Source organism: Aulostomus chinensis, chromosome 23 (genome assembly GCF_037954235.1).
Source record: "Aulostomus chinensis isolate RoL2024-O1b breed Wild chromosome 23, RoL_Achi_v1.0, whole genome shotgun sequence".
In the NCBI taxonomy this organism is placed as follows: Eukaryota; Metazoa; Chordata; class Actinopteri; order Syngnathiformes; family Aulostomidae; genus Aulostomus; species Aulostomus chinensis.
Window position 1 is genome coordinate 13,520,273 of NC_141342.1, and position 13,200 is coordinate 13,533,472.

General features: G+C 40.6%; 1 protein-coding gene and 2 long non-coding RNA genes across 5 annotated transcripts in view; 2 read left to right on the top strand and 1 right to left on the bottom strand.

Moving 5' to 3' along the window:
- The window catches only part of nrg3b (neuregulin 3b), a 206,106-nt gene that overhangs the window by 155,859 nt on the left and 37,047 nt on the right, over window positions 1–13,200 (bottom strand). The gene's annotated exons all lie outside the window — the stretch shown is intronic.
- LOC147239666 (uncharacterized) lies at window positions 9,536–10,615 on the top strand. Its single transcript, XR_015111542.1, has 3 exons — window positions 9,536–10,095; window positions 10,199–10,374; window positions 10,479–10,615. It is a non-coding gene; the product is annotated as an uncharacterized LOC147239666 (long non-coding RNA).
- Window positions 11,071–11,817, top strand: LOC147239667 (uncharacterized). The gene is made up of 3 exons (XR_015111541.1): window positions 11,071–11,099; window positions 11,221–11,307; window positions 11,413–11,817. It is a non-coding gene; the product is annotated as an uncharacterized LOC147239667 (long non-coding RNA).

The following is a 13,200-nucleotide window of genomic DNA, read 5'->3' on the forward strand; positions in this document are numbered from 1 at the left end:
ATCTAACCTTGTGACCTGCAACACTTTGATCACACCCAGCTCCAAGATGCTGGGTGTGAGAACCTGCTCCCACTGCCTATATGTATTCCTTTCATTACACTCCCTGACACTAAATTATAGATTATGTTGTGCAAATGTGTGTGTGTGTGTGTGTGTGTGAGTGAGAGAGAGAGAGAGAAAGAGAGCGAGAGAGAACCTGTAGAAGATAGAGGTTACACAGCAAATGGCCTTGTTAGTTTTCAAGAGTTCAAGGAAAGACAAATGTATTTATGGAGCGCATTTCACACCAAAGGAAACATAAAGTGCTTTACGTTGTAAACAAGAGAAAAATGGCAAAACAATAAAACCAATCAAGCTGAATAAAACCAATCAAAAGCACAAAGCGTGGATATGATTCAATAAGTGCAGAAACTAAATAAAACCAGTGGTTAAACCGCTCCGCTTGTGTTGCATATTTAAAACATACATAAGTTACAAGTCGTGAGATAGCACAAAAAAACTGACTTCATCTGCTCATCTCTGGGAATTTTATGTAGTGAGGTGAAGAGAGACAAGAAATGTGAGTATGGATGGAGTAGGCGCCTGAACCACCCAGCTATAGCCCACGTACAGTGTAATTTGGGTCGCCTTTGTAGGTTTACAACTGATGTAATAATTTTGCTGTTTCTACAAATGTTCCAAAGAAGTTCAGAGAGGTTGTGTCATGCAGCTCGCTGCAGCTTGTGTTGTGTTAAATTGTACAGCAGACCTTCAGACTTTAACAAACTTGTACAGGCATCATCATCAGATTTCCGACGCCCAAAAATCATCATCTGTGGCTGATTCTGCCTGTTTTTCATTACAATGTTGTAAGTTTAAAAAGTTACTCTGCATTTGCTATCTGTGTTCACGTCACTGTAACCATGAGTTAAATCTGTATCTTTTTCAAATGTACGCCTCCTTGGGGGAGGAGTTCTGGGCATGTCCAGCTGGGAGGAGGCCATGGGGTACACCAGGACTAGATGGGGGGGGGGGGGGGGGACTATATCTCCATGCTGATCTGAGAACACGTCGGGATCCCCAGTCAGAGCTGGTCAAGGTGGCCAGGGACAGGGAGGCGAGGGCTTCCTTACTAAGGTTGCTGGCCCCACAACCTGATTTCAGATAAGCGGTTGAGGATGGATGGTGCAACCCTATGATGAAGCATATAAATTGCCATAATGATGTAGCTAGTTTAACATCATTTCACTCATTTATTTAAGTAAAATATAGGAAAAATATGAAGTAAATATAAGCAAAGTAAAAATATAAGCTGGATAGTCAGTTTTACATGTGTGGGGCTTCTTTGGGTACCTGTTCTTTTCGTTATATGTGATGGTAAAAAAAAGTGAATATTTGAGTATGAGTGTTTCTTCTCACTGCCCATGAGAATAACGCACTCTAGCGAGTAAACTTGTGTGAGACACAAGGTGAAAAATGACTGGAGTTAACTTTGCTGTGTAGGAGTTGCTTCAGTCGTAGTTTTCCTCAAAAAGAAAAGCCTCTGCTGCATAAAGATTCAGTTCACAAGTTCCAAGAGATTCTCCCTAAAAAAAAGGAGAGACCAGCATTTGCTTGAACATACAGTTAGCTTTACACTCAATGTGGATTTTTTTTTTTAATGCAGCCCACGAAAACGGGCGTTGTGCAATTTTGTTTATCTATGCATGCATTTCACTACAGCTCTGCCAGCTGGTAAACTGTGAAGGATACATTATAGATGGATGTTCCAGCTATAAAATGTGTCACTCATCAGCTCAGCAAACCTCGCAAAACGGCTGGCAAAGTCAAAACCAAGATTTCAAACAGAATTCCCAAGATTTCACTGACTTTTATGGCTGCATGCGGAAATAAAAACAAATGAATAATCAAGAGGGCATGAAAAATACATCTATATGGGATACGCTCTCTGTATGCACTCATATATAGAAAAACTTGTGTTATATATATATGTAAAAATAGTGTTCACTTTGCCACCTGCTAGATAAGGTTACTGTCAAAGAAGCAGATATGAACCAAAAGTAAAACAGTTAAAAAAAAAACTGTAACAAGCTTATAAAGATATATGAGTGCAGCTAACAGAAAGGGGACAACACAGAGAGCAGCCAGAACATCTTCTTACATCTGGATTACATAACACTGCAAGTTAATCTTACCTCAGGCTGCGTTTTTGCCATACACTCTTCAAATGGTAGCAGTAATCCATGAGTGATCGCAGTGCTGCTACATTTAATATTTACTTAAAGGGCCTTTTTTCAGGCTTTTTAAGGGTTTTCTCATTAATCTGGAGTGAAGATTCTCTATGAGTCATGTCGCAGTTTGGAGCCCGTGATGTTACGATTATCTCTTAAAACCAATCTTTTTTTTTATATTATACACTGAATAATAATTAAAAAAAACCCAACAACAACAGAAAAGAAGGAATGACCTAATAAACAGCGTGTTAGAAACAAGCTCTGGGCTCAAAGACCTTAAGGCCTCTGTTCCAAGTGCATGAGAGGTTCATTAGCTTTGTATTATGCGCGTATTATGTCACGATGTCTCTCTGAGTCATATGTGTGGGTTGTTAAACTGAAAAATACCAACAATTACACTGTTTTTACATGAGGCAGCAGTGGGTACAGTGTTTCGATCTGTTGCTTTGACTAGGGTGTAGCGATATGTACCGAATATACCTTGCACATTAGTTTAACAGTTTAATCAATTACAAAAATGTCTTACAGATGAAATCCACTCAACCCAACAAGCAATCTGCAGAAATTAAAAAAAAAAATGCACAAATTATTTTCCTTATCTTTGAATTTTTCTCCCTTGCTATTTCTTCCTCTTTGTTGTTATGTTTTGCAAAAAAATATTTCTCCACTGTTTAATACCGTCCACTGTCGTCTTTCAAGCACTTGCAAAGGCCTTGTGCAATTTACATGTTTGACAACAACAACAACTCCCAGGTAGGTTTCCATTATAGTTCTGCATGCATTCTTCTATGTGTATTGTATTGTGAGTAATATCCTTGTTTTTCCGATGTGACAAGTCTCCAAGTATTCTCTCTTCTATTGTACATTTTATTATATTTTGTCATGTGAATAGTCACTCTGTGTTGGGAGTTAGATTAGAAATACAACAGTGATGGAAGGAGGCGAGTACCAACACTGTGACTTCGTAAATCCCAGATGTGAATTATAAAATGTATTTTCCGGTGTCATGCAAAATAGATTGTATAGTGTTGAGTAGAAAAGAACGTTGCTCATGTCGCATCTCAAATTTCTTGTTTCTCACAGTATATCTTGCCCGAAGAAGGACAATGTAGTCGGGCAATATATTAGTGTCATGGAAATGATGAATCCAGTCATATTTCCTCCGATTACTGTACAAAGAAGACACCAATTTGACCTTTCTTTTTTTTCCCTGCTGTAGCAGGATAATTGCTCTATAAAACATGTGAGGAAGATGGAAGCATTAGCGATTATTCTTGATTTTAACTGTGACAAAAGGAGAAGGAAATATGCTTCCCTTTCAGTGTTGAGAAAGCTCTCATGAATAATTAAATCTGGATCATGCAGATGAGGGTCTGACTGCTTGATGACTGCTTTGCAAAGTGAACAGATTATTCTCTGAGTCACCCACCGCCAATGAATCCATCTCTCATTGAAGGTCAGTGTGAGAGTAGCCTACATCTAAAATTCTTCAGATGTCTTCAAAGTATTGACCCTGACCTCTATATTCTGCATCCAGGATGCTTTCCACAACAGGACAAATGAAGGATTTTTTTGTATAATGCCTGACTGGATTAAAAAGCACATAAAGCAGAAATTATATGACCTTGCAAAGTGAAAATTGGAACAAATCGGCGTTTCTCTAAAAGCCGAAAATACACACCAGATCTCCTTCAGTTCTGCATAATAATAATTCAATTAAATTCAATATAATTCATGTTCACAGGCCCTTTGAGAAGACTATTGTCTAGTGCAAAGTTAATTAAAACACATCTAAGGAATGAGATGATACGGTATCCAAATATCACACAGTCCTGTTACCAACTGTAAAACAATGACCATGAAAGTGTCATGTTGCTCAAAGTGTACATGCACGCTGACAACATTAAAACCACAGCTCTGCTTCCATGTGCCAGCAAAATAAGCTCCCTGATATTGCACTGCTGAGAGCATGAATATTGTTATCGCAGTCGATAAAAATGACTAAATAGACTGATTTACTTTTGATGCTAAAACGGCAGGCACGACAGGAGTTTTACAAAAAAAAATTGGTTATTCTTATCTCATAATATTGTTCTCATGTTAGTTTCTAATATGTGTTGTTTTTTTTCTTTGATGGGCCATAGCACATTTAGAAATAAATGAATATGAAATATTGCGAGCTGGGTTATTTAAGGAGATTGTAGGTACTGAATTCTGTAAACACAATTTAACGTGTAATTTTTAACATCTAAAAAAAGTCCTAGGAGACATTTTTACAGGTCAATAATTTTGTCTATCTGAGGATCATCAATCTTAAAATAGTTTCAGCTCTGCACAACATTATACTTTTTCTTTATCAGCGCTCTGCCTGCACTGTGTAGTAATCGAGTATCATTTTCCATCATTACTGTCGTGGGAGCATGGCTGTTATTTTGAGGGAAGGTTGAGCGTCTGTTGCTCAAGAGATTAAGAAAGATCACAAGACCACAAATGCTCTCAAGCTAGGTTTCATAAGGGAGTGACATGACCTCACTCCATGGAACTTTTCACTCAATCACACATAAAGGCCCCATACGTGCAACCCATCTCCTACTCTCTCCCTCTCTCCCATTCTTTCTACCTCTCTGCACCCGAGAGCTCATTGACATTCTTTCTAAAAAGCCACTCCAAACGGGAAAAAAAGTGAAAACTGCATGTTTAGCTCGACTGTCCCCACTCAGGAGCGCTTTCCTGTGATATTATTTCCCCTGGGGAGGCTACAAATGTGCCAATGTGCCAAAAGCAGATGTTAGTTCATGCAACACACTAATAGAACATGTTCTTTATATAGCTTTTTTGTAGTTGTTGTTGCTTTTGTCATTTCCTGTGGTGCTTATTGTATTTGAAAGGTTAAACTGAAGCTGGACTCCAGCTCTCCATCAGAGCAAAAAAATAAATTAATTAAAAAAAAAAATAGAAACATTAATTGAAAACCAGCATCTGTTCCTCAGTAAACGACTTCTAAAACACACGGCATAATGTAATGTTTAATCAAGCATTTCTCTAATTTTAATTAAAAGAATGTGATTGTGTAATTCTCTGTTTGGTTTGCACCCTGAACAGGAGGGTCAGGGATGGAACAGCGCCCATAAATCTGGCAGGGATCAGTGTCTTTCTCAAGGATGCTTAAGCAGGCCGAATGCTTACCAACACACTAGCTTAAACCCAGATCCTCCACTTGAGGGGTGGTGTCCCTTTCACCATGGCATCCTGCCACCTAACACCACGCATCAGGGCCGGCTACAGAGGCTTTACGCTTACAGATTATCCTGCTGGTGGTTTGGAACGGGAAAAACTGTAGTTAAGTTGTGGTAAAGTTGCCCTGAGCAAAATGAAAAAGGGCTGGTATATGAGCGATTTTAAATGAAAACGGAGCTCCGTTGCAAATATCTGCCATTAAAGTCGACTTTAAAAATAAATGGGTATTAAAACTGATAAAGAAGCAATGACCACGAGCTGAACAATGTCCTTTACTTTATACCTCTGCACAATCAAAGCTGCTATAGGTTACAAATAGTTCCACAAATAGTATTGAGGTATTGTAAGGTGAGCCGCGAGTGAACTACCTGCACTTTCACTGAAAATAAAACCCTGAATACAACACCATTTATAGATTGTATTCATCAGATGACTGAGCCAGTGTTAATGCCCCTTTTCATCGAACATGTATCTCAATATGCAGTATATTATTAACAGAACTGTAAAAAGCAGGAGACAATCTGAAGCTGTGTTTTAACTTTCAGCGACCTGTCTGCTTTACTGGCCTCTGGATTCAGTGACAGAAAATGGCAAACAGAACGCTAAATATTTTCACTTAAATTCATTGAATGCAAACCACTATGAAAGGACATATCAAACACATGAATTTCATTTGCATCTCTGGCTCAAAAACATCTTTTTATTTATCTTGACAAAGCAATGACATGCAATCACATTGGCTAACATTTAACAGGAGTGTCGTTCTTTGGCACCATAAACATTCAACAGAAGTGGATGAACAGCAGGGGAAAATAAGGAAATTGGGTTAAAAGAGGGTCAGGCCTAACTAGTGCACCACTGAATTTTAGCTCTGTAAGAAAACCAACTAACTTAAAACAAAACAAGTGAACTTGTCAACTTCACCGCTTGTGCACTTTGACAATAAATGTTGTCAGTTGCACCTGCAACATCTGGAGAAACAGCTCCAAGACGGAGAGTTCGTCAGTATAAGGATGTAACCCTTATTCAAATCAACACATTTTCCATGTGTTTGAGCTGAAATTACCTGCGTACCTCATTAATGAGGTGGTTTAATTCAAATATAGCAGTCTTCCAGATTTTATTATGATTACAAATAATTAATAATTAGAGATATAATGACGCTTTTATTTCCTGATTATATTCCCAGCTCAACCCTGCATGGGTTTAGAGCGGGCTTACCTTGTGACATCTACCTGACTGTGTTTGACTTACATTAGCATCTCCAATGAAAATGAAGCAAACTCTGAACCAAACATTGTGATTTGTTACCCTAAGCTGGTTCAGTGGTGTTGGTCGTTACTCATGAGAAGCACCACGTTAACGAATCAAATTTGTCAGATCTTATTCTGCTTTATTACACAAAAACACTTGTAACCCATTCAGGACAGTTTTAGAAACACTCCAATAACAATCTTGAATCGTATTTCATGACAGAGCAAAGACAGAAGCCTGATCAATCGTGATGTATATAACTGTGTTAACTTGCTATCATATCAACAAATAGTTTGGCTCCTTTTATTGTACAGATATAGACATCAATATATACTGTATTAAAGAGATGACAAATTTAAAAATTTGAATTAGAATCAGCAACATGACCATGTGATTAACACCGTGTTGTGTTTGTTTCTAACTGGACCAGTAGAGTCACTACTGAGAGTCTCATGGGTCGGGCACAGTTTACTGCTGAGCTGAAGCAGCAACCTGAAACGGATTTCAGTATAAAGCTGTGTTTGTTTACTGGAATGTTCACGTGTTCTTGAGGTAATAAGAAGGTGAGGCGACGTGGCAGAGTTAGTCTCAAATAAAACTAAAACAGTGTGACAACGCAGTAACATTTTGGATCTGAAGCTGGCGGTGCATGTAAGGTGAAAAACAGACAAGGCATCGCTTCCCTCCTACTGTCTGAGCTCACACTTTTAGTGTATTTTAAATCAGACTTCCACTAAAGTTGGCTTCCATGATATAACCTTGTCACAAGTCCCATGAAAACTAAAGTTGTGACCAAAATGTGCAGCCACACGTATTCTTATATTTCACCTGAACACTTCAACTTTGAATCCAAGTGAATGTTTCAACCAAATTCCAAGAAAAAAAACCTTGAAGGTGTTACTGAGATATCCTGTTAATGAGAATGGAACAAAGGGATGGACAACCTAGGAGTGTAATGCCTCTGGCCAGGGCTGCAGCATAGAGGCATCCAACAAGAGCGTGAAGGAGATTGACAGTCAAACATACATCTAAACACCCACACCCACACTCACACTCCTGTGAGTGTAAACATCAGCACCAAAAACGCGGGCCTTCACAGGTTTTTTTTGTTGTTGTTGTTTTTGCTGTTTTGCATGCTTTTCAAATTATTCACTCCCAAGTACATTCTTAAGTAATGCTTTAACCTTTAAAACTTAGATAGTCATAATTTCCATCCATCCATCCATTTTCTCTCGCTTATCCTTTTAAGGGCCATGGGGGGTGGAGCCTATCCCAGCGGCCTTTGGGCCAGAGGCGTGGTTCACCCTGGACGGGTCACCAGTCCATCTCAGGGCCAACACACATAGACAGACAACCATTCACACTCACAGCCACACCTACAGTCAATTTAGAGTATCAGTCAGCCTCGTCCCCTCTTGATGTCTTTGGACTGTGGGAGGAAGCTGGAGTACCAGAGAGAACCCACACAGGAACAGGGAGAACATGGAGACTCTACACAGAATGATCCTGTTAGAGCGAAATAATGCCATGTGAGCTGAGAAGAGCTAAATATTCAGGAAATAACTTCTGTCATTAAGTGAAACATCCTTTCTCAGATAAATTTACACCAAAAAGAATCTATCTGAGATTTACAGGTACAGCAGTAATTGAATGTGAAGCAAATGAGGGGAAGCCTGTGTGAGTGAAAGTATGAATACAGGAAGAAATTCTTGAGGACAAACATGACAGCTTTTTCTGTTACATATTAAAGACAAAGATAATAGGATAAGTCACTTTGGTGGCAGTGATGAACTGGTCCGACAAGTTATTAACTTTTAAGAAACAAATTTAATTAAAGTATAATTTTAAGTGAGTGATTTCTATTTGCTCCGTACACGAGGTGATGAATGCTGGTAATCCTGGTGGACACAAGAAGATAATCGGGACAAATGTGGGTGGCATTCCAAGGTGGAGATGAGTCAGAACTAATTATCTACTCAAACAATCCCATAGCTTGAGGGGGTTTAAAGACTTAGTGTCATGGTCACTTATTTCAAATTAATATTTTGACTTGAATTTTGTATTGAGGCAAGCAAAAATGAGCAACAGTCAATGAGAATGAGCAGAACTGGAGGCGTCACCAACAGATGGCACCTTAGCTTGTCGCCATAGCTAGCACTAGCCTCCTGAGCTAATGCAACTTCATTTACAACTCACCCTCACTTCAGCTGTGACTTGATCACCAATTTGCACTGTTTAGAGCTACACAGATGCAAACAGCAGATGATTACAGAATGATTGTTTGTATTTGGAGATGCATTTAATCATGAGTCTCTGCCAGATAAAATAATATGTATGTGTGTTTTTAAAATCCTGCCAGGGCTAAAAGGAAATTGGCTTCAGAAATTGAGGAAAAATGTGTGTTATTACAAATTACAGTGTGTGTGTGTGTGTGTGTGTGTGTGTGTGTGTGTGTGTGTGTGTTTGTGTGTGGGTGAAAAGATGGCAATTACTGTAGAAGTATCAGCTACGCTCAGATTCTCTGCTGATAAGGATGGTGTCCATGGCTCTATGTTCCTGCCTGAACCCGCGCTATTAGCTACATTTGTGTTTTCTCATCCTCTCACTCCTCCTTCGTGCTCCGTGACCTGTATAAATCAATCAAGGTCCACCATTTCACAGCATGCTGCGAACAGTAAAAAGCAGTTCATAGAAAATGAGAGACGAGGCTCCTTGAAGATCTTGGTGGGAAGACACACGCTTGTATCCATAGGGTTGTTTGGTTACTAGACAGTAACACCACTTCATTGGTTTATTCACTGCTCGCTACAGCACACAGAGACGTATAAAGACTGTGACTGTATTAGCCTTTCCGTGGATACAGGACAAACAACAGCACTCTTTCGTGGGTGTCCCGTCAGTCACACTTTTCCGTGAAGAAGGCAGAATTATTAAGCAGTTGATAACCGTCTGAATCAAACATGATTCATGAAAGCAATTTTCCAGCCTCTCGAATCTTTATTCGTCAGTCTTCATTAGTTGTACAGTAGCTGCACATACAGCTTTTTGGAAACTGAGAACTTTTGTGGCCACAGGCCAAAATATATAATGTATAGATCTTGCACATGTAGGTACAGAGGATACAGTGTTAGTGTTACGTAGTTTCCCAGTGTTGTGTCTACATTTTCCCCCTCAGAGTTGAGTTCATCAGATCTCAAAAGATGTCTGTAAAAAGAGCCAAAAATTTGGTCCCAGGAACCGTTCTGACCTCTGGAACTTCCAAATATGAGATCTTGTCCTTTCTAGGACAAGGCGGCTTTGGGAGAGTCCAAAATGTTGCAGGACTGACGAGGATGGCCATCAGAAAATGGTGGCACTTAAAACTATGCAAGAGACTGATGGCAAATGTGAGGTAGGACATTAAACCAAGCATCGCTTGAGTTGTGCTTGCCTTGTGAAAATACTATACTCTGACAATCTCATGCTAATCAAATGTTATTTGGTTATCGCTCCAGGTGGTCCTGCTTGGAAAGCTGAAAAAGCTAGACGAAACATGTCTGTTTGTCAAGTGGGAGCAAGCCTTTTCCAGGGGCGGACATTTTTGCCTGGAATTTGAATACCTTCACAAGACTTTGGAAAGACACAATCCAATTGTCTCCATCTGCAGGAGATAAGGCAAATTATACAACAGGTATGTTCTTCCACATTCCTTCCTTAATCCATCCTAAAAGTATATTGATGGAATACTATTGACCTTGTCATCAACTCAATGTTTTCTCTTCAATATCCTTTCAGCTCGCTAGTGGACTTGGCTTGTTAGAAGCAGAAGGGCTAATACATACAGATCTAAAACCTGACAACGTAATGCTTGTCAACCACGAGAAAGAACCACGCAGGGTCAAAATCATTGATTTTGGCCTGGCCCGACATGTGTCTGAGGTACAGCAGGGCGAAACTGTTCAGGCCTGCGGACACCGGTGAGTAACTGAAGCCATATTTGATCTCCTAGTGGTGTGTTTGTGGCTGATAATGTGGCTCTAGTTTATGATGATAGTGGATATAGTTTTACTGGTTAATGTGATCTTGGATGTTCGTCCTCTCTTAGGGCCCCAGAAGTAATTTTGGGACTGCTGTATTCTGAGCCGATAGACATGTGGGCTGTGGGCTGTATTGTGGCTCACATGTTGATCGGTGACCATCTGTTTCGGGGATCCAATGAGTATGAGGTGGTAAGTTTCAACCAAAGTCAACTGTACCGATCCTATCTTATCTATCATTTAATAATCAATCCATGCACTGTGTGGTACCTTTAGCTCAGGGTCATCATGGACACACTAGGTCCCATTCCCCAGGACATGCTAACTCCAGGGCTGAAGACTGAGAACAAAGGGCAAAGACGGTCTCTGGAAAATCAAGGTTTGTACCTCCTCACTGCTGTTCAGATGTAACTAAGCCACACAACACTTGTGTGCTTTTGTGTGTCAAAACACACAGTGTACACAAAAGAGTTCATTCATATGTGGTTCTTTCTTTTCAGAGTCGAAAATATTATTACTGGGAGACAGGGCGTCAGCCACAGCAGACCACAGGGTTTAGGCTCCATTCCCTGGATCAGCTCAAGCTGGTAAGTGTCAACTGCAAAAATGGGACGATGAACATTTCAGAGGAGCAGCTAAAACACTACAGAGGTGCTTCAAGATCTGACTTTGATGGTTGTTGTTTGCGCCAGCTCAATATGGATAACTCTGAGGATCCAGCAGATTGAGCTGCGGAGAAGGCTGATCAGGAATTTTTTGTGGACCTCCTAAAAAGGATGCTGCAGCTGAAGGCCTCAGACAGAATCAAACCTCATGAGGTCCTGCAGCATCCTTTTATCACGATGGACCACTTAAAGAGCTATAAAACCAGCACCTAGTAAGTCACGACCACCGTTTAATTACATGTTTGTGTTCTCCACTTTTTTTGAAAATACTGTTTGTCTGTTGTATTTACACAGTTGATGGATGTTTTTATTGTCTTGCAGTGCAAAGTCTTCCATTACAAAGGCAAGATGTCTTTGGCTACACAACACTGTCCCACAGAGGTCTCCTCCTTCTGGACGGAAGAGGAAGAGACATGAAGATGACGGTGATGATGAGAGGTCAACATCACATCACCCATCCAAGAAGGCCAGGACTGATGGTCCTGCCTTCCAACGTCCCTCCCGTATCATCATGCCTTCGATCATCAATCACTGCTCTGTCATGCTTGCTTCTAAGCCCCCTGCTCAGACTTGCGTGCCCCCACCTGTGAGTTGGCCTCCGTTTGTGCCTGTCCTCCAGCTCCCTGCTCGCACTTATGTCCAAACACCAGTGAGTCACCCTTCAGTTATGCCTGCCCTCAAGCCCCCTGCTCGGACTATTGTGAATCCACCGATGAGCCGCCCTTTGGTGGTGCCTGTGCTCCAGCTCCCTGCTTGTACCTATGTGCCCCCACCCGTGAGCTGGCCATTCGTTGTCCCTGTGCTCCAGCTACCTCCTCGCACCTATGTGCCCCCACCTGTGACCCGGCCATTAATTGTGCCAGTGCTCAAGCTCCCTGCTCGCACGAAAGTGCCACCATCTGTGAGCCGCCCTTCGGTTGTGCCTGCCTTCCAGTCCCCTCTGACACGTTTAGGCCCCCACCTGTGAGCCACCCCTGTTTCATGCCTGCCATCCAACCAGCGGTTCACGCTATCATCTCCTGACATTTGAGCCATGCACCTTCACTCAGTTGTAGGGTGTTTTGCAAACTACTTGGTGCCTGTGCATTCATGGAGCTTTGGTTGCCTCACTAGCCTGCAAGCAATCATTGTAATCATTCTAGATTTTGTATTGCATCAATCTTGACTCTATAATAAAATTTCATGTCAGAAATGGAACTAATTGTTTGTCCTTCAATTGTGTATTAATATGACATTATTTGAAATGTTATGAGATCATTTCAAAATTAAACTGCTCCACTAAATTTGATGACCAAATAAAGGTTCAGCTCTATGCACTGGTGGAATTACAACCCTTCGTTGTTTGCTTATAAGTTGGATGAATTTTGCGTTGCTAATTAGAAAGTGACCTTTGAGTACATTACCAGTTAACACATTATGTGAGTGTTGCTAACTTAAGCGAATGGCTCTGAACATGGGGAGCCTGATGAACCTGCTAGCATAATTGCAACTGTTTAGATGATTTAAAGTTGTCACTTTCTCGTCACATATTCGTCACTCCTAGAGCATGAAAACATATGTCCACCATCCCCATATTAACATCTCTCCTGCCATTTTTTGTTTTAAAGGCTATATGTGACTTTGACCCTCTGGTTTGAGTTTTGAACAAGACAATCTCAGACAAACACACACAATATGTCAACCTCTATCATTTCATCCATCTCTGTTTGCCATTCAGCTGAGAAATCAGCAAACAGCTGTCAAGCAGACAGAGAATAAAAGTGTCTTTTTGGAGTTACTGTCTCCAAATATGTCTGCTCTGTTATTTCTGTAGCA